Source organism: Saccopteryx leptura, chromosome 2, assembly GCF_036850995.1.
Source record: "Saccopteryx leptura isolate mSacLep1 chromosome 2, mSacLep1_pri_phased_curated, whole genome shotgun sequence".
Classification (NCBI taxonomy): domain Eukaryota; kingdom Metazoa; phylum Chordata; class Mammalia; order Chiroptera; family Emballonuridae; genus Saccopteryx; species Saccopteryx leptura.
The window spans coordinates 130122723-130146500 of NC_089504.1; the positions used below are offsets into that span (position 1 = coordinate 130122723).

Genomic DNA, 23778 nt, shown 5'->3' on the forward strand with positions numbered 1-23778 from the left:
CTATATGTGAACCTGGTTTTGATGCTTTCTATGTCTCTTCAAACTATGCTCCTTTGCCTTTTTGTGTCTTGTAAATTTTTTTGATAGATACAGTATAATGGGTAAAAGGAATTGCCATGCATTGATTCCCATGAAGGTTTCTGTTTGTGGGTTTCTGCTCCCATAGTTGTGATTGTCTGTATTCGCTTGTCTCCCTCTTTAATTTGGGGGGCAGTGGTTTGACCTGTGATCAGTTCTTTTTCCGGTATGAAAAGTTGTTGATTTTTCAGTTTGTTCAGGTTTTACTTGCTGTTAAGGTCTACTGCACATTTTTAACTGGATATTAATGTAAAAAATACATATAACTGAGCCACTTAAAGATGGAATTGAAAATCCTATTCCAGAACTGCCTTGCACACCTTATACCTCAAACAGGGCAAATTAACTTTTGGACTGGGCCTAAAAGAATAGTGCATCTCAGACAAAAAATAGATATTATTGCTACTAGACTGATGGCTATACAAATGAAAATTAAAAACATTGTTTAGAATTAACATTATTATATTTTATCTGCACCAATAAAAATGCCTTTCATCTACTTATATAATTGTTTCATTTCTATTTCTCATCAACAGCCCTTGCCTTTTTCTCCTAATCCAAACATTATTCGGGTTTCTTTCTGAATTAGTGCTTTCTGAATAGCTTCTATTTTTTTGAATTCAAGTAAATATTTGGTGCATCTTACTTTGGCTTTTTATATTTATGTCATTCCATAGCATTGAAGATTTTGATTGTTTCAAACAAGGCTAAACTCAATATAGATGATTGTTTCCTTAGATTAAATTCTTGTGAGTAGAATTGCAGCTCAAAGAGAATGCACTGAAATTTGATGCTATAGGGTGATGGACTTCATGGACAAATCGCCCTTATCTACCAATTTTTTCCTCCACAGCAAGTTCACAGGATTTATTCTTCAGAGGAACCAAATCCTCATAGGACCTTCCCCACATCCCTGTTTTTCTGCCAGTTGTCCAGAGGACCGCTTTATGTCAGAGTTTATGAGCCCTCCAATGATAGGGGGCGCTATAGGCTGTGCTGCATCCTCTGGAAGAATCAGGCGCCTCTCTTCTTCAGCTGATGCTCTGTTCCACCCCACTGCCCCTTGGCCAACGCCTAGTTTGTGGAAGTGTTTCTAGGCGACAGCGCAGCCGGCTGCGCCTGCGCGGTGGGCTCGGTCGGGGGTTGGACTGACGGTTGGACGGTTGGCCGCGCTGGCATGCGGAGCTAGATCCTGCGGGGTCTGGCCGCCGCCCACATTGTCCCAGCACAGGATACGCTGGTGAGGTAGGCTGTGGCCGCCATCTCCTCGGGATGGTGCATATCCGTACGACTAAGGTAGTCATGCAAGGGAGACTGATGGCACTGGCCTGGTTCTGGTGGGCGGAGGCAGCAGACGAGGAGAGCTTCGTGGGCCGGACGAGGGCTGAGTACCGGGCGTGCGCAGGAGGGCGGCGGCTGTGTGGGTCCGGTGGCTCTGTGTCAGGGAGGGCGGCGGCTGTGTGGGTCCTCCAGTCCCCACGGAAGTCCAGTTCCAGTCGTCAGTCCGGAGCCTCGGGGTGCAGTGACTTCGGCTGCTTGGGGCCGAGTCCCTGGAAAAGTGCCGTCGCCTTCTCAGCATATTCTTGGCCACAAAGGGGGCTGTCTGAGGTGTGGGGCCTTTCGGCCTTTCGCTGTCTCTGGGACTAGAGAGTCGGTCGGCCCTCCGTGGCCATTTTGGTGTTGTGTAAGCTGCTCCGGATTCGCGGTGAACCGCCCGTGTGGCGCGGGGCGTCCCGGTGAAAGTTGTAGGGATGCTGAGGCCGCGCTGGGCGCGCTGCGCGCCTGTCCACACTCCGGGCGTGAGGTCTGTGCGTTCGTCCCTGCGCTTGAGCTCCGTGGTCTTCCGGCGGGGAAGGAAAACACGGAATCCCGCATGTTAAAGGGTCTGATGGGATTTGTATTTAGCTGAGTTTATCAAATCCCGTGCGTCAGGTTTGTACGTTAAAAGTCAGCTGTTTAAGCATTTCGCAAACCTGGCCTGTTATGGTTCCCTTACGGACCTTAAAGCAGAAGGACACGACGTCACGGGGGGGGGGGGGGCGTCCTGGAGATGAGAAGAGGCCGATACCTTGATTTTAAGATCGCTAGAGGGGAAGCTGATGCAGCCCTGGGCGTCCCTGCTGTTCGCACTTTGCTGAAATGGCTTAACCCCTTTTAAAGAATCTTTTCTCTTTAAAAGAAAAGGAAAGGAACTCTAGAATTCAGGTGCCTGACTCTCAGACTTTGAAAATAGAAGTGTGGGCAAATAACCAAGCTAATAGAAGATGGAGAGGTGGAAAGGGGGACTGCAGCAGGCACCCAGTCAGGTTCTAGTGCGGGTTTCAAGGTTCTGGACATGTGTTATATAGTAGCTGGCCTCATGTGACTTCCTTCTGTACCAGATTGAACCTCATTGGCGCATCTTTCATAATGCTGGCGACAGCAACAACACAGTGAAAGTAAATCCAGTTTAGTCAATTAGGTGATTGGTAAGAGTGACAGTTGGACTTTGTAAGGACTAAAATACTTATGACTAATTTTCTATTAAAATTAATTCTCAGCTCTTCAACCAAGGAACACTGAAGAAGCCACACTGAGACTGGTAGGAAAAACGTAAACATGGAGAGGGCTGCCCAGCTCCCCGGAGCAAATGGCAGCTGGCAGAGACTCACATGGCAGGAAATGAGTTTAGCAGAGAAGGGAGGGTCCTGACCCCCAGGAACAAAGCCCCACCAGAAGGGAGGGTCTGCAGCCCTAGAGCCTAGAAGAGGCGTAAGGACAGTATTTAGCTGGAAACAAGTCAGGATACTGTTTGAGAAAGAGTCTGATTTCTCAGACCCAGGATTCTTCTTAAAGGTACCGCGCAGAAAACCTCTTTCACAACCACTCACCCGGGGCTCCGGGGAATGGGGAGAGAGGAGAGGACCGAAGTAGCAGGAAGAGAGTGTAATCTAAGAGGCACAGGGAGAAACATATTGGGAGACAGCCACCCTAATCCCTGGGACAAGTCACTCCCCAATTCTGAAGTGAATATTTTCCCCAGAAACAGCAATACCAGCAATGGGAAGCAGGACACCAGCCAACTAAGCTCTCCCAGAACGCTCAGAGCAGAGCTGCCTAGAAGGAGGGTGCTTTCGGGGCTACAGTAGTGAGTGTTAGGGTCTAAGCTGCAGCACCCGCACCCCACACAGCTGAGGGTTCGCCGGAGGGCGGGTGGCGGCGGGATGTGGAGGCGCGGTTCTGTCGTCAGGGGCGGAAGCCTGCTGGCCGCCACTGGGCTCAGGTGTGAGCTCAGTCTTGCCCGGCTGGGGAGGAGTACGCGTGCAAAAGTGGTCAAGCCCAGCTGCCGGCAGCCTGTTATCCAGCCTGTGAGAGAAGGGCGGGAATCCTGGAAGGGGTGGAGACCAGCCCTTGAGCAAGGGCGCAGAAGCACAGCCTTGCCCTGCCCATGCAACGGAGGCTTGTGGCCTGACTTGGGAGCCAGCTCCACCCATGGGGGTGGAGCCAAAAGCCCAGAACAGGCGGACTTCCGCTACAAGGGTGGGGCAAAAGCCCGGAAACAGGCAGAGACCCACAGCTGAGCAAAGGTGCTCGCCACTGCCCTCAGGGCCAAGCATAACGCCACCCACGGGGGAGGGGCAAAGGCCAAGGACACCAAGGCTTGTACACCCAAGCATGTGATCACAACCACTCCCATGAAGGAGAGGTGGAAATCACAGTAACAGCCCCAGCGGGCAGGCACCGGCAATGCCCAAACCCAAAAGCCCTAGGCAGCAACAGAAGAGGGAATGGCAGGCCTGTAGACAGAGCATACCTAGGGAACAGAGGCCATACCCAGTGGACTGCAGTGGCCAAAACCTTCCTTTACACAGAGAAAATGCAAAGTCAAAGAAATGCAACACAAATGAACCAAGAGAAATCCCCAGAAAAGGACCTAAATGAATCAGATATAACCAAATTACCAGATGCAGAGTTTAAAATTATGATTGTTAGGATGCTCAAAGATATTAGAACAAGAATAGATGGTCATTATGAACACCTAAATAAAGAGATAGCAAATATAAAAAAGGACATTGAAATAATAAAAATGAATCAGTCAGAAACGACAAATACAGTATCTGAAATAAAGAACACAATGGAAAGAATTAAAAGCAGGATGGATGAAGCGGAGAATCGAATCAGCCAGTTAGAAGACAAGATAAATAAAGGCACAGAAGCAGAGCAGAAAAAAAGAAAAGAGACTCAAAACATCTGAGGAAACTCTAGGAGAGCTCTATGACAACATGAAAAGAAATAACATCTGCTTCATAGTGGTTCCTGAAGAAGAAGAGTCCTGAGAGGGAAGTTCATAGCATTACAGGCAAACCTCAAGAAGCTAGAAAAAACTCAAATAAACAACTTGACCCTACATCTAAAAGAACTAGAAAAAGAACAGCAGAACAGCAAGTAAAGCCCAGAGCTAGTAGAAGGAAGGAAAAAATAAAGATTAGAGCAGAAATAAATGACATAGAGGCTAAAGAAACAATACAGAGGATCAATGAAACCAGGAGATGGTTCTTTGAAAAGGTAAACAAGATTGATGAATCTTTAACCAGACTCACCAAGAAAAAAAGAGGACTCAAATAAATAAAATTAGAAATGAGAGTGGAGAAATAACAACTGACACAACAGAAATACAAAATATTGTAAGAAAATACTATGAAGAACCGTACGCCAAAAAACTAGACAACCTAGATGAAATGGACAAATTTCTTGAAACATATAATCTTCCAAAAATTAATCTGGAAGAATCAGAAAACCTAAACAGCCCAATTACAACAAATGAGATTGAAACAGTTATCAAAAAACTCCCAAAAAAGAAAAGTCCTGGGCCTGATGGCTTCACCAGTGAATTCTACCAAATATTCAAAGAAGAACTAACTCCTATCCTTCTCAAGCTATTTCAAAAAATTCAAGAGGAAGGAAGACTTCCAAGCTCCTTTTATGAGGCGAGCATAAGTCTGATTCCAAAACCAGGCAGAGACAACACACAAAAAGAAAATTATAGGCCAATATCCCTGATGAATTTAGATGCAAAAATCCTCAACAGAATATTAGCAAACCGGACCCAGCAATATATGAAAAAAATCATACACCATGATCAAGTAGGATTTATTCTTGGGAGGCAAGGCTGGTACAATATTCGCAAACCAATCAATGTGATTCATCACATAAACAAAAGGAAGGAGAAAAAACACATGATAATTTTAATAGATGCAGAAAAAGCATTTAATAAAATCCAACACCCATTCATGATCAAAACTCGCAGCAAAGTGGGAATACAGGGAACATACTTCAACATGATAAAGGCCATCTATGACAAACCCACAGCCAATATCATACTCAATGGGCAAAAATTAAAAGCAATCCCCTTAAGATCAGGAACAAGGCAGGGGTGCCCCCTTTCACCACTCTTATTCAACATAGTTCTGTAAGTCCTAGACACAGCAATCAGATAAGAAAATGAAATAAAAGGCATCCAAATTGGAAAAGAAGAAGTAAATCTATCATTATTTGCAGATGATATGATATTGTATATAGAAAATCCCAAAGTCGCAGTAAAAAAACTACTAGACCTGATAAATGAATTCAGCAAGGTGGCAGGATATAAAATCAATACTCAGAAATCATAGGCATTTTTATACACTAACAATGAACTGTCAGAAGAGAAATTAAGGAATCAATCTCCTTTACCATTGCAATAAAAAAAATAAATACCTAGGAATAAATATAACCAGGGAGATTAAGGACTTGTACTCGGAAAATTATAAAACATTGATAAAAGAAATCAGGGAAGATACAAAGAAGTGGAGGCATATACCGTGCTCATGGTTAGGAAGAATAAACAGAATTAAAATGTCTATATTACCCAAAGCAATTTATAAATTCAGTGCAATACCAATTAAAATACCAATGACTTACTTCAAAGATATAAAACTAATATTCCAAAAATTTATATGGAACCAAAAGAGAACACGAATAGCTTCAGCAATCTTGAAAAGGAAGAATAAAGCGGAAGGTATCACACTTCTGGATATCAAGTTATATTATAATGCCATTGTATTTAAAACAGCCTGGTACTGGCATAAGAACAGGCATATAGATCAATGGAACAGAACAGAGAACCCAGAAATAAACCTACACTTTTATGAACAACTTATATTTGACAAAGAAGGTAACAGCATACATTGGATTAAAGACAGACTCTTCAACAAATGGTGTTGGGAAAATTGGACAGCTACCTGCAAAAAAATGAAACTAGACCACCAACTTACACCATTCACAAAAATCAACTCAAAATGGTTAAAGGACTTAAATGTAAGCCTTAATTAAAACCATAAGCATCTTAGAAGAAAACATAGGCAGTAAGCTCTCTGACATCTGTCGCAGCAATATATTTGCCGATTTGTTTCCACAGGCAAGTGAAACAAAAGACAGGATAAAGAAATGGGACTTCATCAAACTAAAAAGCTTTTGCATTGCTAAAGACAATAAGAACAGAATAAAAAGACAAAGTACACAATGGGAGAATATATTTGACAATGCATCTGATAAGGGGTTAATAACCAAAATTTATAAAGAACTTGTAAAAATACCAGGAAGACAAACGATCCAATCAAAAAATGAGCAAAAGAAATGAATAGATACTTCTCTAAAGAGGACATACAGGTGGCCAATAGGCATATGAAAAAATGCTCAACATCACTAATCATTAGAGAAATTCAAATTAAAACCATAATGAGATATTACCTCACACCCATCAGAATGGCGCTCATCAATAAAACAACACAGAATAAGTGCTGGTGAGGATGCAGAGAAAAGGGAACCCTCCTGCACTGCTGGTGGGAATGCAGACTGGTGCACCCACTGTGGAAAACAGTATGGAGATTCGTCAAGAAATTAAAAATTGAACTGCCTTTTGACCCAGCTATACCACTGTTAGGAATATACCCCAAGAACACCATAGAACTGTTTCAAAAGGAGAAATGCACCCCCATGTTTATGGCAGCATTGTTCACAATAGCAAAGATCTGGAAATAGCCCAAGTGTCCTTCAGAGAACGAGTGGATTAAAAAGCTTTGGTATATATATACTATGGAATACTACTCAGCCATAAGAAATGATGACATCGGATGTTTTACAACAACATTGATAACATACTGAGCGAAATAAGTAAATCAGAAAAAACTAAGAACTATATGATACCATACATAGGTGGGACATAAAAATGAGAGACATGGACAACAGTGTTGGGATTACAGGGTGGGGGGGAGGAGAGGAAGGGGGTTGGGGTAGGGGAGGGGCACAAAGAAAACCAGTTAGAAGGTGACGGAAGACAATTTTATCAATGTCACCCCATTAAAATTAATAATAAAAAGAATTTGTCTCACGGCTAATTCAGGCAGTTAGAAGAATAGTATAAGGATGCTAATTCTGCTTCTCAGGCCACATCCTGCAAAAGGGGCCCCAAGAAAATTGGTGATTTGGCTCCTCTGATTTTGCCAATTGGATTAAAAAAAAATAGGTCAGGAACGCCCTGAAATGGAACTAACAATACATGAGAATACATTTAAAGGACTTTTAGATACTGGAGCTGATGTATCTGTTATTGCTAAGCTACATTGGCCTCCTTCCTGGCCCACTCATGCAGCAGCCACAGAATTACAAGGTATAAGGCAGAGTAAATCCCCTCAACAAAGTTCTAGTTTTCTCCATTGGGAAGATTAAGGAGGTCATTCTGGATTTTTTTTTTTTTTTCGTATTTCTCTGAAGCTGGAAAGGGGGAGAGACAGTCAGACAGACTCCTGCATGCGCCCGACCGGGATCCACCCAGCACGCCCACCAGGGGGCGACCCTCTGCCCACCAGGGGGCGATGCTCTGCCCCTCCAGGGCATCGCTCTGTCGTGACCAGAGCCACTCTAGTGCCTGGGGCAGAGGCCAAGGAGCCATCCCCAGCGCCCGGGGCCATCTTTGCTCCAATGGAGCCTAGGCTGCAGGAGGGGCAGAGAGAGACAGAGAGGAAAAAGTGGGGCAGGGGTGGAGAAGCAGATGGGCGCTTCTCCTGCGTGCCCTGGCCTGGAATCGAACCGGGACTTCCGCACGCCAGGCCGACGCTCCACCACTGAGCCAACTGGCCAGGTCCGGTCATTCTGGATTTTTTAAGCCTTATGTGCTCCCTGGATGGCCAGTTAATTTGCGGGGTAGAGATGTTTTGAAAAATATGGGAACGTTGCTTGTCAGTCCTAATGGTTTAGTCAGTACTCAGATGCTTGATCGGGGATTTTTGCTCACCAAGGGACTAGGGAAAGAACAGCGAGGAATTCTCACCCCCATATAAGTGGCACTCAATACCTGAAGGTGTAGATTAGGATATCAAAATTTAGACTAGGGGCCTTGGTAGCTCCTGCTACCTCAATAATGCATTGTGCAGACCCAATTAACTGGAAATCAGATAATCCTGTATGGGTAGACCAGTGGCCCTTTCTCAGGAGAAACTTAGGGCAGCTGCTCAATTGGTACAAAAGCAGCTACAGCTTGGGCACATTGAGCCATCTAATAGCCCATGGAATACACTTCCATATTTTGATCTTGTTGCCTCCTGGATTATCAAGGGGCATAGGCGACCCTTACAGTTTATAGGTTTTGAGCCTCAAAATTATTGTTGTTCCTTTTTTCAAAGGATCAGCAACAATGGCTCTATGAAACTTCCACTAAATGGCAAATCGGTCTTGCAAATCAATGGACAACTTGATACTGAAACTGTCAACTTAAAATCAGCTCAAAGACTAGAATTATATGCCATTATCATGGCTATTCAGCATTTGCCAATTTCCCCCTTTAATCTGTATACAGACAGCAAATATTTACTTATGGTGTTTCCACTATAAAGACTGCGGTCTTAGGGACAAATGCTGATGACCTATTTCAGCACTTCTTCCTTCTTCAAAGACTTGTATGTCAACATAGAGCTCCATGTTTTATAGGACATACTCGAGCTCACTCCGTGCTCCCTGGAGCTTTAGCACAAGGGAATGCCCTTGTTGATCAAGCTACCCAAAAGAAAATTATTTGGAGCAACCATGACAGATCGAGCAATTCAGTCTCGCACTGTTCATCACCAGAACGCTGCAGACCTGTGTAGACAGTTTCAACTTTCGCGGGAAGCAGCAAGGCAGATTGGGAAATCCTGTCCATGGGGTCCTATACTACAATCTGTCCCTTCATTTGGAGTTAACCCTCAAGGACACCTACCAGGACAACTTTGGCAAATGGATGTTACTCATATATCTTCACTTGGCAAACAGTCCTATGTCCACATTACAGTGGATAGCTATTCTGGATTTACAGTAACCTCTGTCAGAACAGGAGAGGCTGCTAAGCATGTTATAGCTCCTTGTCTGTTTTCATTGTTCTATTATTGGATTTCCTAAACTGGTTAAACTGACAATGCTCCTGCATATGGAGCAAAAGCATTTACTCTATTTTGTCAAAGCGTTCAATTTATGTGTATTTCTTACAATCTTTAAAGTCAAGGTATTATTAAAGTGTACCCAGCAAATATTTTAAGGTCAATTTAAAAAAATTTAAAAGGGAGAGTCAAATCCTGGAACTCCTACCGGTCTACCATACCATTCTTTTTACTTAAAAAGTTTTAATTTTCTTTTGAATGCTGATGAACAGGAGATGCCAAATCTTTTTCTCCTGCAAACTACTACCTTCTTTTATTTGATCCAGCTAATAACACTGTTTTGTCTTTTTCCAGATAGCCCCAGATATATGGAAAATATTTATATAGGTGGATGGGGATCCTCAAACCCCTCAGCGAGATCTTCTGAGCATGGCTTTTAAGATACCAAGAGGCAGAAAAAGCCCAATAGAGATCAGGGGAACTACCAGCTTTTAGGATACGCCCTTAAAGGATCGAACCACCCAAAGGGTTCTCATAGGATGCCATCTGGGTCCTGCTTCAATAGTGGAAAGGAAGGTCATTGAGCTAAAGCCTGCCAGACTTACATGCTTCTGTTCTGAGGAAACAGGGACACTGGAAGGTAGGCTTCCCCCTCACTCCTCTAATATCTAAGGGAGGGTTCAGTCTCTTCCAGGCCTGCCCCAGCCACCTATGACCTAACCTTGCCCAGAATGCTGGGGTTTGCCACTGAAGGCTGAAGGTGCCCTGGGCCATCGGCCCCATCTACGACACTGTGGACGAGCCTAGGGTATTTCTTCCAAGAAGCAGGTAAACTGATCTCATTTGCACAAGGACCACTTAACTATGTCTTGCCTGAATAGTCAGGTTTTTCATTCTTCCCTCGAAGATCTCTGCTGTGGGTGTTGATAGTCCTATTTTCTGCTGCTTGGTTTAATATGTAGTGTTTCCTTTATTCCTCCTACCTCATTGCCCCACTCATATTTCAGGCTGGGACCTACTCCTAATTTAGAGCTCTCTTTCCCCTTTTTGCCAGCTTCTAGTGTGAATCTACCTTTGCCACCCAGCTTAGTGTATCCCAAGGTTCTCTTTACCAAGCCACAGTCACAGAGCTCCAGGGAAAAGCAACTTGGTCTCATCTCTCCAGGCAGAGGACAACAGAAGCTCCATCTCCATACATGCTGCAGATGGCTTTTGCAGGCTACCTGAATCATTATCAGCTAGAAGCAGCGGTCATTGAGACTTGGACGTGAGCTGCAAAGTATAGAATTGTGACAACAATTCCAGTGCCATACGGACTTTTCCTGGATGTGGACTTTTCCTGGACTCCTGCTCCTTGTGACAGCTCCTAACAGACTAAACTGGGAGTGGGTTGCATTTATCAGGGACGTGGCATGGTGTAGGGGCCAACTTGGACTTGGCGAACTTGTTAAGGACACTACTCTTTTATGGATTCTTGCTGTATTGGCCAAGAGTTTGCTTAAAGGCTTTAATCATTATAAAAAAAATATAGACTACTGGATAAAGATGTGGCACATATACACCATGGTATACTATTCAGCCATAAGAAATGATGACATCGGATCACTTATAACAAAATGGTGGGATCTTGATAACATTATACGGAGTGAAAAAAGTAAATCAGAAAAAAACAAGAACTGCAGGATTCCACACATTGGTGGGACATAAAAAGGAGACTAAGAGACATGGACAAGAGTGTGGTGGTTATGGGGGCTAGGGGGAGGGAAGGAGGTGGAGGGGGAGGGGCACAAAGAAAACTAGATAGAAGGTGACAGAGGACAATCTGACTTTGGGTGATGGGTATGCAACATAATTGAATGACAAGATAACCTGGACATGTTTTCTTTGAATATATGTACCCTGATTTATTTGTGTCACCCCATTAAAATTAATAAAAATTTATTTATTAAACAATTACTTCTCACGTGTTGTCCTTTATTACTTTGGATTATTTTTCTAGCATTGAAACACTACCACCCTGGAATAATCTTAAATGGCTACATGTGTAATGCAATTAAACAGATATTTGCTAAGTACCTGTTTGTGCCAGGCGCTGCAGAAACACTAGGTATACAACAATGAGCACAAGAGACATGGACCTCATAATGTATTCTGATAATTGTTGGGTGGAGTATGATAGCTTCTTAAATTACAATTTACTTATGAGAATAACTTTATAATTTATACATTATAAAGATTGATTTGAACATAGTCAATTTTTTTTCTATTATGCATAGCCTTCATCTAGATGTAATTAATTTGCTACAGAAATAATTTATTTCAAATTAAAAATGAATTACTTTGTTTAGTTGTTTTGAACTCTAGTCACTATGATCAAGAATTGACTATGAAGTAGGACTGTGTAACTAGTGATTCCTTCTTTGTTGTTTAGAGAGCTATATAGTTGATCCGTTGACACTTGAACAATGTGAGATTTAGAGATACTGACCCTATGCAGTTGAAAATCTGTTTATAACTTTATACTCACCCAAGGGGGATTAGTTCCAGGAACGTACCCCCCGTACACACACACACAGCCTGCTGTTGACATCAGAATGTGTGGATATAAAATTGTATAGATCAATGCATACAGTTGGCCTTCTCCATCTGTGGATCCCCCACCATGGATTGAAAACAAGTAAAGATGTTTATTGGAAAAAAAAATCCGTGTATAAGTGGACTGGCACAGTTCAAACCTGTGTTGTTCAAGAGTCAACTATATTCAAAAAGTAGTAATTCTATATAAATATAGCCAATTATCCAATATCATTTCACAATATTTACAGTTTCACAAATATGGTAGTTTATATAAAATTATCATATCTCTTAAAAATGACACCACCGGTTGGGTACATTATTTCAATTTACAAATGAAGAAATAGGGTTAGAGTGGAAGTAATCTACCCGATTAGATGCTGAGGTGTAGAGTGAAGATTTAAACCAAGGTTTGTCTAAATTCAAAGACTATGTAATGTTGCCTGGCATGTGGTGGCGCAGTGCATAGAGCGTTGACCTAGGATGATGAGGTTGCAGGTTGAAACCCTGGGCTTGCCCGGTCAAGGGACACACAGTAAACAATGAACAACTAAAGTGAAGCAACTGTAAGTCGACACTTGCTCCCCTCCACTCCTCTCTCTGTACAAACAATAATTAAAATCTTGAGAAAAGACTATGTAATGTGTTTTTCATTACCTCTCCAGTTTTCATCTTAATATAAAATGTATTAATATTCAGAAATAAATCCTAAGAAAATTCTAAGAGCTGTATCTTCCTCAAACATTTTTATTTTATTTTATTTTATTTATTTTTTATTACAGAGACAGAGAGTCAGAGAGAGGGATAGATAGGGACAGACAGACAGGAACAGAGAGAAATGAGAAGCATCAATCATCAGCTTTTCATTGCAACACCTTAATTGTTCATTGATTGATTTCTCATGTGTGCCTTGACCGTGGGCCTTCAGTAGACCGAGTAACCCCTTGCCCAAGCCAGCGACCTTGGGTCCAAACTGGTGAGCTTTGCTCAAACCAGATGAGCCCACGCTTAAGCTGGCGACGTTGGGGTCTCGAACCTGGGTCCTTCGCATCCCAGTCCGACGCCCTATCCACTGCACCACCGCCTAGTCAGGCTCAAACATCTTCTTGACATAAGTAAATAATATGCTTGTGGTATTGTTTCTTGTACTGTTTATGGTTATTGTTTTGTTTTTCTTACTAACCAGAGATTTATCAGGTAAAATATTTTAGCTGAATACTAATTAAATGGTTTTATAGTTTTAAATTTTAGGAATGAGTAATATACTGTTTGGTCACATTTGGTTTATTAATTGTATAGCATCAGTAAAAATGTCAAGCCTGAATTTGAAATTCTGAAAGAGCATTCCCCAACTATACTTACAAAGTGTTGCTACTTTCTACCATTTTCAGTGCTCATTTTGCCATAATGAGATAGTCTTGCCAAGAAACAATGGGCAATATGTAGAGACAGTTCTTCTTTATGCAGTCTTTCTTCTTTCCCTGCCAGGCTCCAGTCCTTTGGCTGACATCATGTGTTGATGTAGAAATTTGTGCTGTTTGTGAATGGAACTTGACAGAATGAAATGAAAGAATATTTTCTTAACCTCTATATGAAAGATTGCTTCCTAGAATTTGTTAAGTGAATGTTTCATGAAAATCTGACACTAGGACTCAAATTGAATTATTTCAAAAATAATGCCTAGTTTGTCTTAGCTTGCTATCTCTTTTTATCATTAGAATGTAAGATCATATATGTATGTACACAAACATATGTATCTGTTACAAGTAGTGTAGGAGATACAAAACTAAGATGGACCAAGGGTAAAGAGAAAATGATATGTTTTAATTGTCTTTGAAATATGAGCCAGTAGATTTTGAGGAGCACCTGAATGCTTTCCCTACAAAATATTAAAGTGCCATTTTGACCTTTATTAAGGTGGTACGATTTTGTCTAGTAGGTAGATTTTTATGAGAGTCTAGAGTTAGGGTAAATGCTGTCCCAGATAAGTAGATTTGGGAGTTGTCCATGTTTAGGTAATCATTGAAATTTCCTATTGTGGATGAGTTTGTTTATGCAAGAATATGCAGAGAAGAGTGTGAAGGTTAGAGGGAATACTAAAAAAGGGGCAAGCAGAAGAAGAGCCAGGGAAAGAGTATTAAGGATTAAATGGGAAGTGGTGGATCACAGATGGGGAGGGAATAGTCTCACATCTAATTTCCTTCTTTGCTTCCTCTGCCCCCCTTATTTGCCCCCTCCTCTTCTGCTCTCTCATTTTCCGAGGGGCAGGCACTATTCCAGGTACTAGGGAAATGGTGGTGAATAAATCAGACAAAAATCTCTGTCCATTAAATTTTTCTAGTTGGGGGTAGATAGAACAATAAACAAAATAAGGCAAATATATAATCTGGTAGATGGCAGTAAATTCCGTGGGATGCTGGTGGGGCTGGGGAGGACAGTTGTAAATATGGTAGTTAGGGAAGTCCTTACAGAGATAGTGACGCTTGAGTATAGACCTGAAAGAGGTGAGGACGTGAGGCATCTTTACGTGGGTGGGAGAGGTTACAGGAAGAGTTCCAGCAGAGGAAACAGCAAGAGCAAAAACCCTATGGTGGGCATGCTTGGTTGGTAAGAGCTAGCAAGACCAGTGTGTTTTGAGCAGAGTGAGTGAAGGAGAGAGCGTAGAAGGTTAAAGTTGGGGATAAGAACAAGTTACTATAGAGCCTTGAAAGCTGATGTGGCATCTTTGCTTTTACTGTGTGAGACAGGAAGCCATTCATGGAATGTCAGCTGTGTCTAGCGCAGTAGGAAAGCAAAGCAAGATAGCACAGTGAAGTGTGCCTAGATTTATGTATGATGTTTCATTTGGTGATTGATTCAGCTAGATGCTGTTGTAGGAACTGGGGATACATAGACAAAAAAGATAAAAATCTCTGTCATTTTGATGCTTACTTTCCACTTCAGGAAGGCAACTCAATACTCTTGATGGGGAGGAAAGAGAGAAAGGAAGGGAGAGAGATGAGAAGCATCGATTAACTTGTAATTGTGTCACTTTAGTTGTTCATTGATTGCTTTTCATACATGCCTTGACTGGGGGGGCTCCAGCAGAGCCAGTGACCCCTTGCTCAGACCAGCGACCATGGGATCATGTCACCCGCGCTCAAGTCTGTGACCTCAAGGTTTTGAACCTGGGACTTCAGCGTCCCAGGTCAACTCTCTGTCCACTGTGCCACCACTGGTCAGGCTCTTTCTTTTTGATAGCTAATTATTGGCAAGATGTCAGTGCTATGAGTGTGTGATACTGGTTCTAAGAGCCTCAGATGGGTGCCTGGCTGAAGAAGTCTTACCAGTGTGACTTCTGCTTCAGCAGCCATTGCCGTGTAGTTGTCAAGTACAACTGTTGGTCGGAGAGTTTTGAGGCTACTTTTCCCTCTCGGGGGTAGATAACTGAGTGTTCCAAGTGTGATTCTGTATATGTGTGATTTCCTGTGTTTTTCACTTTCTGTTTGTAATCAGCTGAAAGTTGAACTTTATTGACCAATAGGGTACCTTTTAGTATAGGCCCCTTGTTGGCAACAATTCAACTGAATGTTCCTTTAAGTAATGTGTTGGCATTTCCCAGTCTCAGCATGATGACCCCACCCTCCAGTTCTTTTCTTCCTGCTGTTTTCTTTTTCCTTGTTTATTACTTTTTCCCATGCCTTTTTTCTATTCCCCATTTCCGTTTTGCTTTGGTGATACCTATAGTTAAAGGATTCTAACACTGTTTCTGTGGTGCATTAGTGCTAGTGACCTGAAAGCGTTGTAGGTGCTTCCTAAATATCTGACTTAAAACATTTAAAGAAAACCCTGGAAAAATCTGTAGCAACATCTGTAAAATAATTTTAGTTCCTTAGTGAAAAAGGAAAATATGAAGTAGCCATTGGTGTATAGAAAATGGCTAAGTCTTTAGTTTGAAATTTGTATGCTGATGATTTTAGCAAAGAAAAATATTGATTTTATTTTATAAAAATTTATCTTAAGATTTACAGTAAAGAACTGAGTAATCAGTATATTTTCTCGGAAGTTCTCTCTTTTTTCTCTAGAACTTGATGTTGATCTATTACATTTTCTTGATTTTAATATAGTTTTGCATTACTAATATAATGAGCAATCCTCAAGTTATTATGGTCAATATGAATACTTTTTTTCTGCAAAAGGAAATATTTTAATTTTGCCTTTAAATATTTTATTTGAGCAGGTACTGTTACAAGGAAGAAAACTTTCTCTGAAATTAAATTTCTTGATGGAGCACTCACTAATAACCATTTAAATACTAGTTATTGATTATTGTGGAAATCATAATTTCAAAATGGGAGCATTTTTCCTTCAATTTTAGTAAGGGAAAAGAAGATACAGGGTGGAGCAAAAGTAGGTTTACAGTTGTTTGTAACCTACTTTTGCCCCGCCCTTTATATGTGGAGAGAAAGCAGAATTAATGAGATAATGATTAGCTATCTGGTTTTGAAGACACACAATTTAAGGAACTATCTACAACCTACTACTATAATTGTGGATTAAAATTTTTAACTTGGTAATGGTTATTTTAACAACCTTCTCCCCCTTCCCCCCCATAATAATGGATAGTAATAGTATTTTTTCAAAACAGTCGTCTCCTGCATTGCCCTGGCCAACTCTAGCCCCCATTTTCAGTGACAGCCTTGTGCATGTGCCTGTATGTGTATCTCTCTCCTATTGATAAAGATGTACTATGGGCCTGACCTGTACTGGCGCAGTGGATCAAGAATCGACCTGGAATGCTGAGGTCGGCAGTTTGAAATCCTGGATTTGTCCAGTAAAGGCATAAACAAGAAGCAACTGCTGTGAGTGATGCTTCCTGCTCCCCTACCCCTCTCTTCTCTCTCTCAAATCAATAAATAAAATCTAAAATAAATAAATAAATAAATATGTACTATCTACCTCACTGCCTAGGCTACTAAAGGACACAGAAGCAGCATAGGACATAATCTATGCCAGGGAATTCAGGGCAATGAAGAAATTCAAAGCTAAGGCATTAAGTAATTAATTTTCTGAGAAGGATTCCTGTTAGGAAACGGCATCAGTGAGCCTTGAAGAATGCTAAGCAGAAGAGACTGTTGTAGGAAGGGAGAACAGTATGAGTAAAAGCACAAAGCTGGACACAAAGCACTGTCCTGGGTGCAGTGGTGAGGAGCCTAAGTTGAAGTTTGAAGCCATTTAACTGTTTTCTGATTTAATTTTTCTGGTAATTCACTTCTATAACTCTACATGATAACCTCTTACATATTTATTACTTGACCCTTCAACTTTAAATAAATTATATTGATCCTTGGATATGAAAAACATTTTTGCTTATTTATACCATATCCCTCCTTCTTGTTCCCCTTAATATCTATGTTACCTTTTTACAAGGTTCTTTTCTTTGGTTATATTTGTAACATAAATAATACTCTTGTTTGTGGTTTATATATTTCCCAAGACATATGAAATTTAACATTCAACATTAAATAAACTCATGTTTGGCCCTGGCCAGTTGGCTCAGGAGGAGCGTCAGCCCTGTGTGTGGAAGTCTTGGGTTCAATGCCCTGTCGGGGCACACAGGAGAAATGACCTTCTGCTTCTCTCTCCTCCCCCACTTCCTCCCGCAGCCATGGCTGAATGAGCAAGTTGGCTCCAGGACACTGAGGATGGTTCCCATAGCCTCACCTCAGGTGCTAAAATAGCTCGGTTGCAGATAAATGGACCCTCCCCCCCCATGGGCAGAACATCAGCCCTAGAGGGGGGGTTGCCAGGTGGATCCATTGGGGTGCATGCAGGAGTCTGTCTCTCCGCCTCTTTGCCTCTCACTGGATTAAAAAATAATAAAAAAAAAAAAACTCATGTTTTTGAACAGGAGGAAAAAGCTTTAAAGTGATGGATTTAGATCCTGGGATAACAAAAAGAATTTATACTACCTTTGAAATGAGGAGTAATATCTTTTTTTTTCTTAGGTTGAGCAAGTGAAATTACTTGACCGATTACAGTACCAGCAACAAGTCATTAACAGGAACACTGTATCTTACAGCCACACATCCGTTGTTTATAGACTCTCATCAAAAAGGAACCTGGGTAAGGGAATATGTCTATTGTACTGTTTACCTTGATTATACTAATGGCCTTTAGTTTGTTGCTGTGTTTTATTTTGAATGTATACAAAAAACTTTAATCACTGGTTACCTATCTCAAACAATTTCAGTCACCTAAACATTTCTGCCCTCCCTCTAAACTAAACTAATATTAATATGGAATATGAAATATTTTTTGTAGAATACCAGAAAGACTCTTTTGAGCTACATAAATAATTATAAAAGACTTACGTGTTCCTTTTAATTTTTAAAACTCTAAATAATATAGGTACATGTTAACAGATCAAATGTCATATTCCACAGTATTTTTATACCAAATTGCAATGAGGGTGTTCATTTCTTTTTTGCTAGTACAAACAATGAAGTCACGGATATTTTCTATGTTTCTTCATGTATGCCCTGTGTCACAATTTCTCTGGGATATTTACTTGGGAGTAAAATTACTTCAATAAGTGCATATTCAACCTTAATAAATATATCACCTCTCCAAAATGGTTGTTCTCAACATATTCTCAGTAGAGTGTGACTCTACTGATAGAGTTCACTATCCTCAGCAACATAGATATTGCGAACTTAAAAATTTTGTCTATCTGGCCCTGGCCAGTTGGCTCAGCGGTAGAGAGTCGGCCTGGCGTGCTGGGGACCTGGGTTCGATTCCCGGCCAGGGCACATAGGAGAAGCTCCCATTTGCTTCTCCACGCCCCCCCCCCCCACTCATTCCTCTCTGTCTCTCTCTTCCCCTCCGCATCCAAGGCTCCATTGGAGCAAAGATGGCCCGGGCACTGGGGATGGCTCCTTGGCCTCTGCCCCAGGCACTAGAGTGGCTCTGGTTGTGGCAGAGCGATGCCCCGGAGGGGCAGAGCATCGCCCCCTGGTGAGCAGAGCTTAGCCCCTGGTGGGCGTGCCGGGTGGATCCCGGTCGGGCGCATGCGGGAGTCTGTCTGACTGTCTTTCCCCATTTCCAGCTTCAGAAAAATATAAATAAATAAATAAATAAATAAAATAAAAATTTTGTCTATCTAGTGGATGTACAATTGTGATTTTAATTTGCTGATTTTTTACAAGGAAGTTAACTTTTCAGATATTTTGGCTTTAGATTTCCCTTTTTCTGTTGGATTGTTTGTCCTGTTATTAGTTTTGCAGGATTTCCAGTTTTCCATGTGGTGTCAGGTGTATGTGTTGGAGATAACTTGTCTCGTTTGTGTGTGTGTGTTTTAAACTTTAAAATTTTAGAGTAATAGATTTTCATTTTTTCTTTTATGGTTTATGCTGTTTTGTGACTTAAGGAATACTTTTCTACATCAAGGCCATAGAAATTCTCCTATATTTTCTTCTAAAAACAACATTTTGTATTCTAAATATAAGTTGATAATATATCTAGGAAATATTTTAGTGGATGAAATGACATGATTGATTGTATTTGGTTAATGCATAACTTACACCTTCTACTGATTGTTTTATTCCATTAATGTCCTTTTTTGCTCTATCCTTCCACCTCCCTCACCCCCCCCCCCAACATAGCTGTCTCCCTGATATCTGTGTATGAGTCTGTCTCTATTTTGCTTGTTAGTTCATTTTGTATGTTAGATTCCATGAGTGGAATCATATGGTGTTTGTCTTTCTTTAACTGGCTTATTTCACTTAGCATAAGTCAATCTCCAGGCCCATCTATGCTGTTACAAAAGGTAAGATTTTCTTCTTTTTTATGGCTGAGTAATATTCCATTGTGTAAATGTACCACAGCTTTTTTTATTCACTCATTTACTGATTGGCTATTTCCAGGTATTGGCTATTGTAAATAATGCTACAGTGAACACAGGGGTGTGTATATTCTGTAGAATTAATGTTTTTAGTTTCTGGAGATATATTCACAGAATTGGAATTGTGGGTCAAAAGGCAATTCCATTTTTAATTTTTTGAGATGACTCCATGATGCTATCCACAGTGGCTGTACCGGTCTGCATTCCCACCAACAGTGCATGAGGGTTTCCTTTTCCCCACATCCTCACCAACACTTCTTGTTTATTTATTGGTGATAGCCATTCTGACAGGTGTGAGGTGACATCTCATTGTGGTTTTAATTTGCATTTCTCTGATGATTAGTGTGACCTTGAGCATCCTTTTATATGTCTATTGGCCATCTGTATGTCCTCTTTAGAAAATCGTCTATTCAGGTCCTTTGCCAATTTTTAAATTTGGATTTTTTTTTGGTGTTGAGTTTTATAAATTATTTATAAATATATTAATTTATATATATTAATACCTCATCAGATGTATCAGCGAATATGTTCTCTCATTCACTGGTTTGTCTTTTCATTTTGTTGGTTTCCTTTGCTGTGCAGAAACTTTTTAGTTTGATGTTGTCCCGTTTGTTTATCTTTTCTCTCATTTCTCTTGGTCAAGTAGATATATCTGAAATAATATTGCTATGAGAAATGCTTGAGATTTTACTTACCTGTGTTTTCTTCTAGGGTTTTTATAGTTTTGTGTCTAATACTTAAGTCTTTAATCCATTTTGAGTTTGTTCTTTTGTATGGTGTAAGATTCTTTATTTTTCACATATCTGTTCACTTTTCCCAACAGCATTTATTGAAGACTGTCTTTACTCCATTGTATATTCTTGCCTCTTTTGTCAAATAATAATTCACTATATAGGCATGGATTGATTTCTGGGCTCTCTAGTCTGTTCCATTGATTTATATGTTTGTTTTTAATGCCAGTCCTGTTTTGTTTTGGTAACAGTGGCCTTGTAGTATAGTTAGATATCAGGTAGCATGACGCCTTCAACTTTGTTCTTCTTTTTCAAGATTGTTGTGGCTATTTGGGTCTTTTGTGGTTCCATACAAATTTTTGGAATACTTGTTCTAGTTCTCTTAAATACACCATTATTATCTTGATGGAAATTGTGTTGAATCTATAAATTGCTTGAGGTAATATGGACATTAATGATGTTAATTCTTCCCTTCCATGAACACTGTATATACTTCCACTTATTTATATTTTCTCCAATTTCTTTCTTCATTGTCTTTTTTAAAAAATTGTTTTAAGACTTTATTAATTTTAGAGAGGTGAGAGAGAGAGAGAGGAGGAGCAGGAAACATCAGCTCCCATATGTGCCTTGATTGGGCAAGCCCAGGGTTTTGAATCAGTGACCTTAGCATTCAGGTCAATGCTTTAACCACTGTGCCACCACAGGTCAGGCTCTTCAGTGTCTTAAATTCTCTGAGTTACAGGTCTTTTATATTCTTGGTTAAATTTATTTATAGGTATTTTATTCTTTTTGAAGATTGTGAATGGTGTTGTTTTCCCTTTCTGATACATCATTATTGCTATATAAAAATGCAACTGATTCCTGGGTATTTTATTATGTATCCTACTACTTTACTGAATTCATTTATCAGCTCTAATAGTTTTTTGATGAAATCTTTAGGGTTCTCTATATACAGTATCATGTCATTGGCAAATAATGACAGTTGTACTACTTACTTTCTGATTTGGATACCTTTAATTTCTTTTTCTTGTCTGATTGCTAAGGCTAAGACTTGGTCAGCAAACTCGTTAGTTAGCAGAGCCAAATATCAACAGTATGACGATTGAAATTTCTTTTGAAAGCCAAATTTTTAAAACTATATAGGTAGGTAAATTCCTTACTGAGGTAGCGCCCACACGTGGTATTTTGTGGAAGAGCAACACTCAAGGGCCAAAGAACTACATGTGGCTCACGAGCTGCAGTTTGCTATTGAATAAGAGTGGTGATAGCAGACATCCCTGTCTTGTTCCTAATTTTAAGGAAAATGTGTGTAATTTTTGCCATTGAGTATGATGTTGGCTGTGAGTTTGTCATATATGACTTTTATTATGTTGAGCTATATTTCTTCAATTCCCACTTCAATTCCCACTTTGCTGAGAGTTTTTAATGTATATAAATGCTGAAGTTTATCAATTGCCTTTTCTGCATCTTTTGACATGGTCATGTGACTTTTCATCCTGTTTATGTGGTATATAACATTTATTTGCGGATGTTGTACCAATTTTGCTCCCCAGAATTAATCCCACTTGATTATGGTGTATGACCTTTTTTTTTTTTGTATTTTTCTGAAGTTGGAAACGGGAGGCAGTCAGACAGACTCCTGCATGCGCCCAACCGGGATCCACCCGGCATGCCAACCAGGGTGCGATGCTCTGCCCATCTGGGACATTGCTCTGTCACAACCAGAGCCATTCTAGCACCTGAGGCAGAGGCCATGGAGCCATCCTCAGTGCCCGGGCCAACTTTGCTCCAATGGAGCCTTGGCTGTGGGAGAGGAAGAGAGAGACAGAGAGGAAGGAGAGGGGGAGGGGTGGAGAAGCAGATGGGCGCTTCTCCTGTGTGCCCTGGCTGGGAATCGAACCTGAGACTCCTGCACACCAGGCTGACACTCTACCACTGAGCCAACTGGCCAGGGCTGGTGTATGACCTTTTTAATGTATTGCTGGATCTGGTTTGATATTTTGTTGAGGATTTTAGCATGTAAGTTCATCAGGGATATTATAATTTTCTTTCTTTGCAGTGTCTTTATCTGGTTTTGGAGTTAGGGTAATGCATGCCTCATGAAATGAGCTTGAGAGTCTTCCCTCCTTTTGAGTTTTTTTTGGGGGGGGAAAGTTTGAGAAGGATAAGTATTAATTCTTCTTTGAATGTTTGGTAAAATTCATTGGTGAAGGCATCTGGTCCATGACTTTTGTTTATTAGAAATTTTTGATTACTGCTTCAGTTTTCTTAGCTGTAATTTGTTTATTCATGTTCTCTGATTTCAGTTTTGGAAGATTGTAAATTTCTAGGAATTTATCCATTTTTCACAGATTGTCCAATTTGTTGACATATAATTGTTTGCAATATCTTCTTATAGTTCTTTAGTTTCTGTTGTTACTTCTCTTTCATCTCTGATTTTATTTATTTGGGTCCTCTTTCTTTTTTTCTTGATGACTCTGGTTAGAGGTTTTGTCTATCTTGCTTGTCATTTCAAAGAACCAGCTCTTGGTTTTGTTGATCTTTTGTATTTTTTTAAGTCTATTTTGTTTATTTGTTTTGATCTTTATTATTTCCTTCCTTCTCCTTACTTTGGATATTGTTGTTGTTTTTCAAGTTTCTTTAAGTGTAAGGTTAGATTGTTCATTTGAGATTTTTCTTTTTTCTTGAGATAGGCCTGTGATGCTATATATTTCCATCTTTTCACTGTGTCCCATAGATTTTGGTTGTGTTCTCATTATTATTTGTCTCAAGGTATGTTTTGATTTTTTCTTTGATCTTATTGCTAGCCCTTTAATTATTTAGTAACATGTATGCTTAGCCTCCATGCCTTTGTGTGTTTTTCAGTTTTTGTGATTGATTTCTAGTTTTATACCATTATGGTCAGAGAAGATGCTTGATATGATTTCAATCTTTAAATTTATTGAGATTTGTTTTGTGTGTGATTTATCTGAGAGGATGTTCCATGTGCACTTGAAAAGAATGTATATTCTGCTGCTTTGGGGTGATATGCTCTGAAGATATCAATTAAATCCAACTGATCTAATGTGTCATTTAAGGCTGCTGT

The 23778-nt window shown here is 40.4% G+C and overlaps 1 protein-coding gene, 1 long non-coding RNA gene and 1 pseudogene across 2 annotated transcripts in view; 2 read left to right on the forward strand and 1 right to left on the reverse strand.

Moving 5' to 3' along the window:
• LOC136394896 (uncharacterized) overlaps nucleotides 1-23778 on the forward strand; it is a 292059-nt gene that overhangs the window by 208736 nt on the left and 59545 nt on the right. The window lies entirely within an intron of this gene.
• LOC136393880 (spermatogenesis-associated protein 31D1-like) overlaps nucleotides 1-23778 on the reverse strand; it is a 371407-nt gene that overhangs the window by 154743 nt on the left and 192886 nt on the right. The gene's annotated exons all lie outside the window — the stretch shown is intronic.
• The window catches only part of LOC136393883 (myotubularin-related protein 6-like), a 55857-nt pseudogene continuing 48888 nt past the window's right edge, over nucleotides 16810-23778 (forward strand).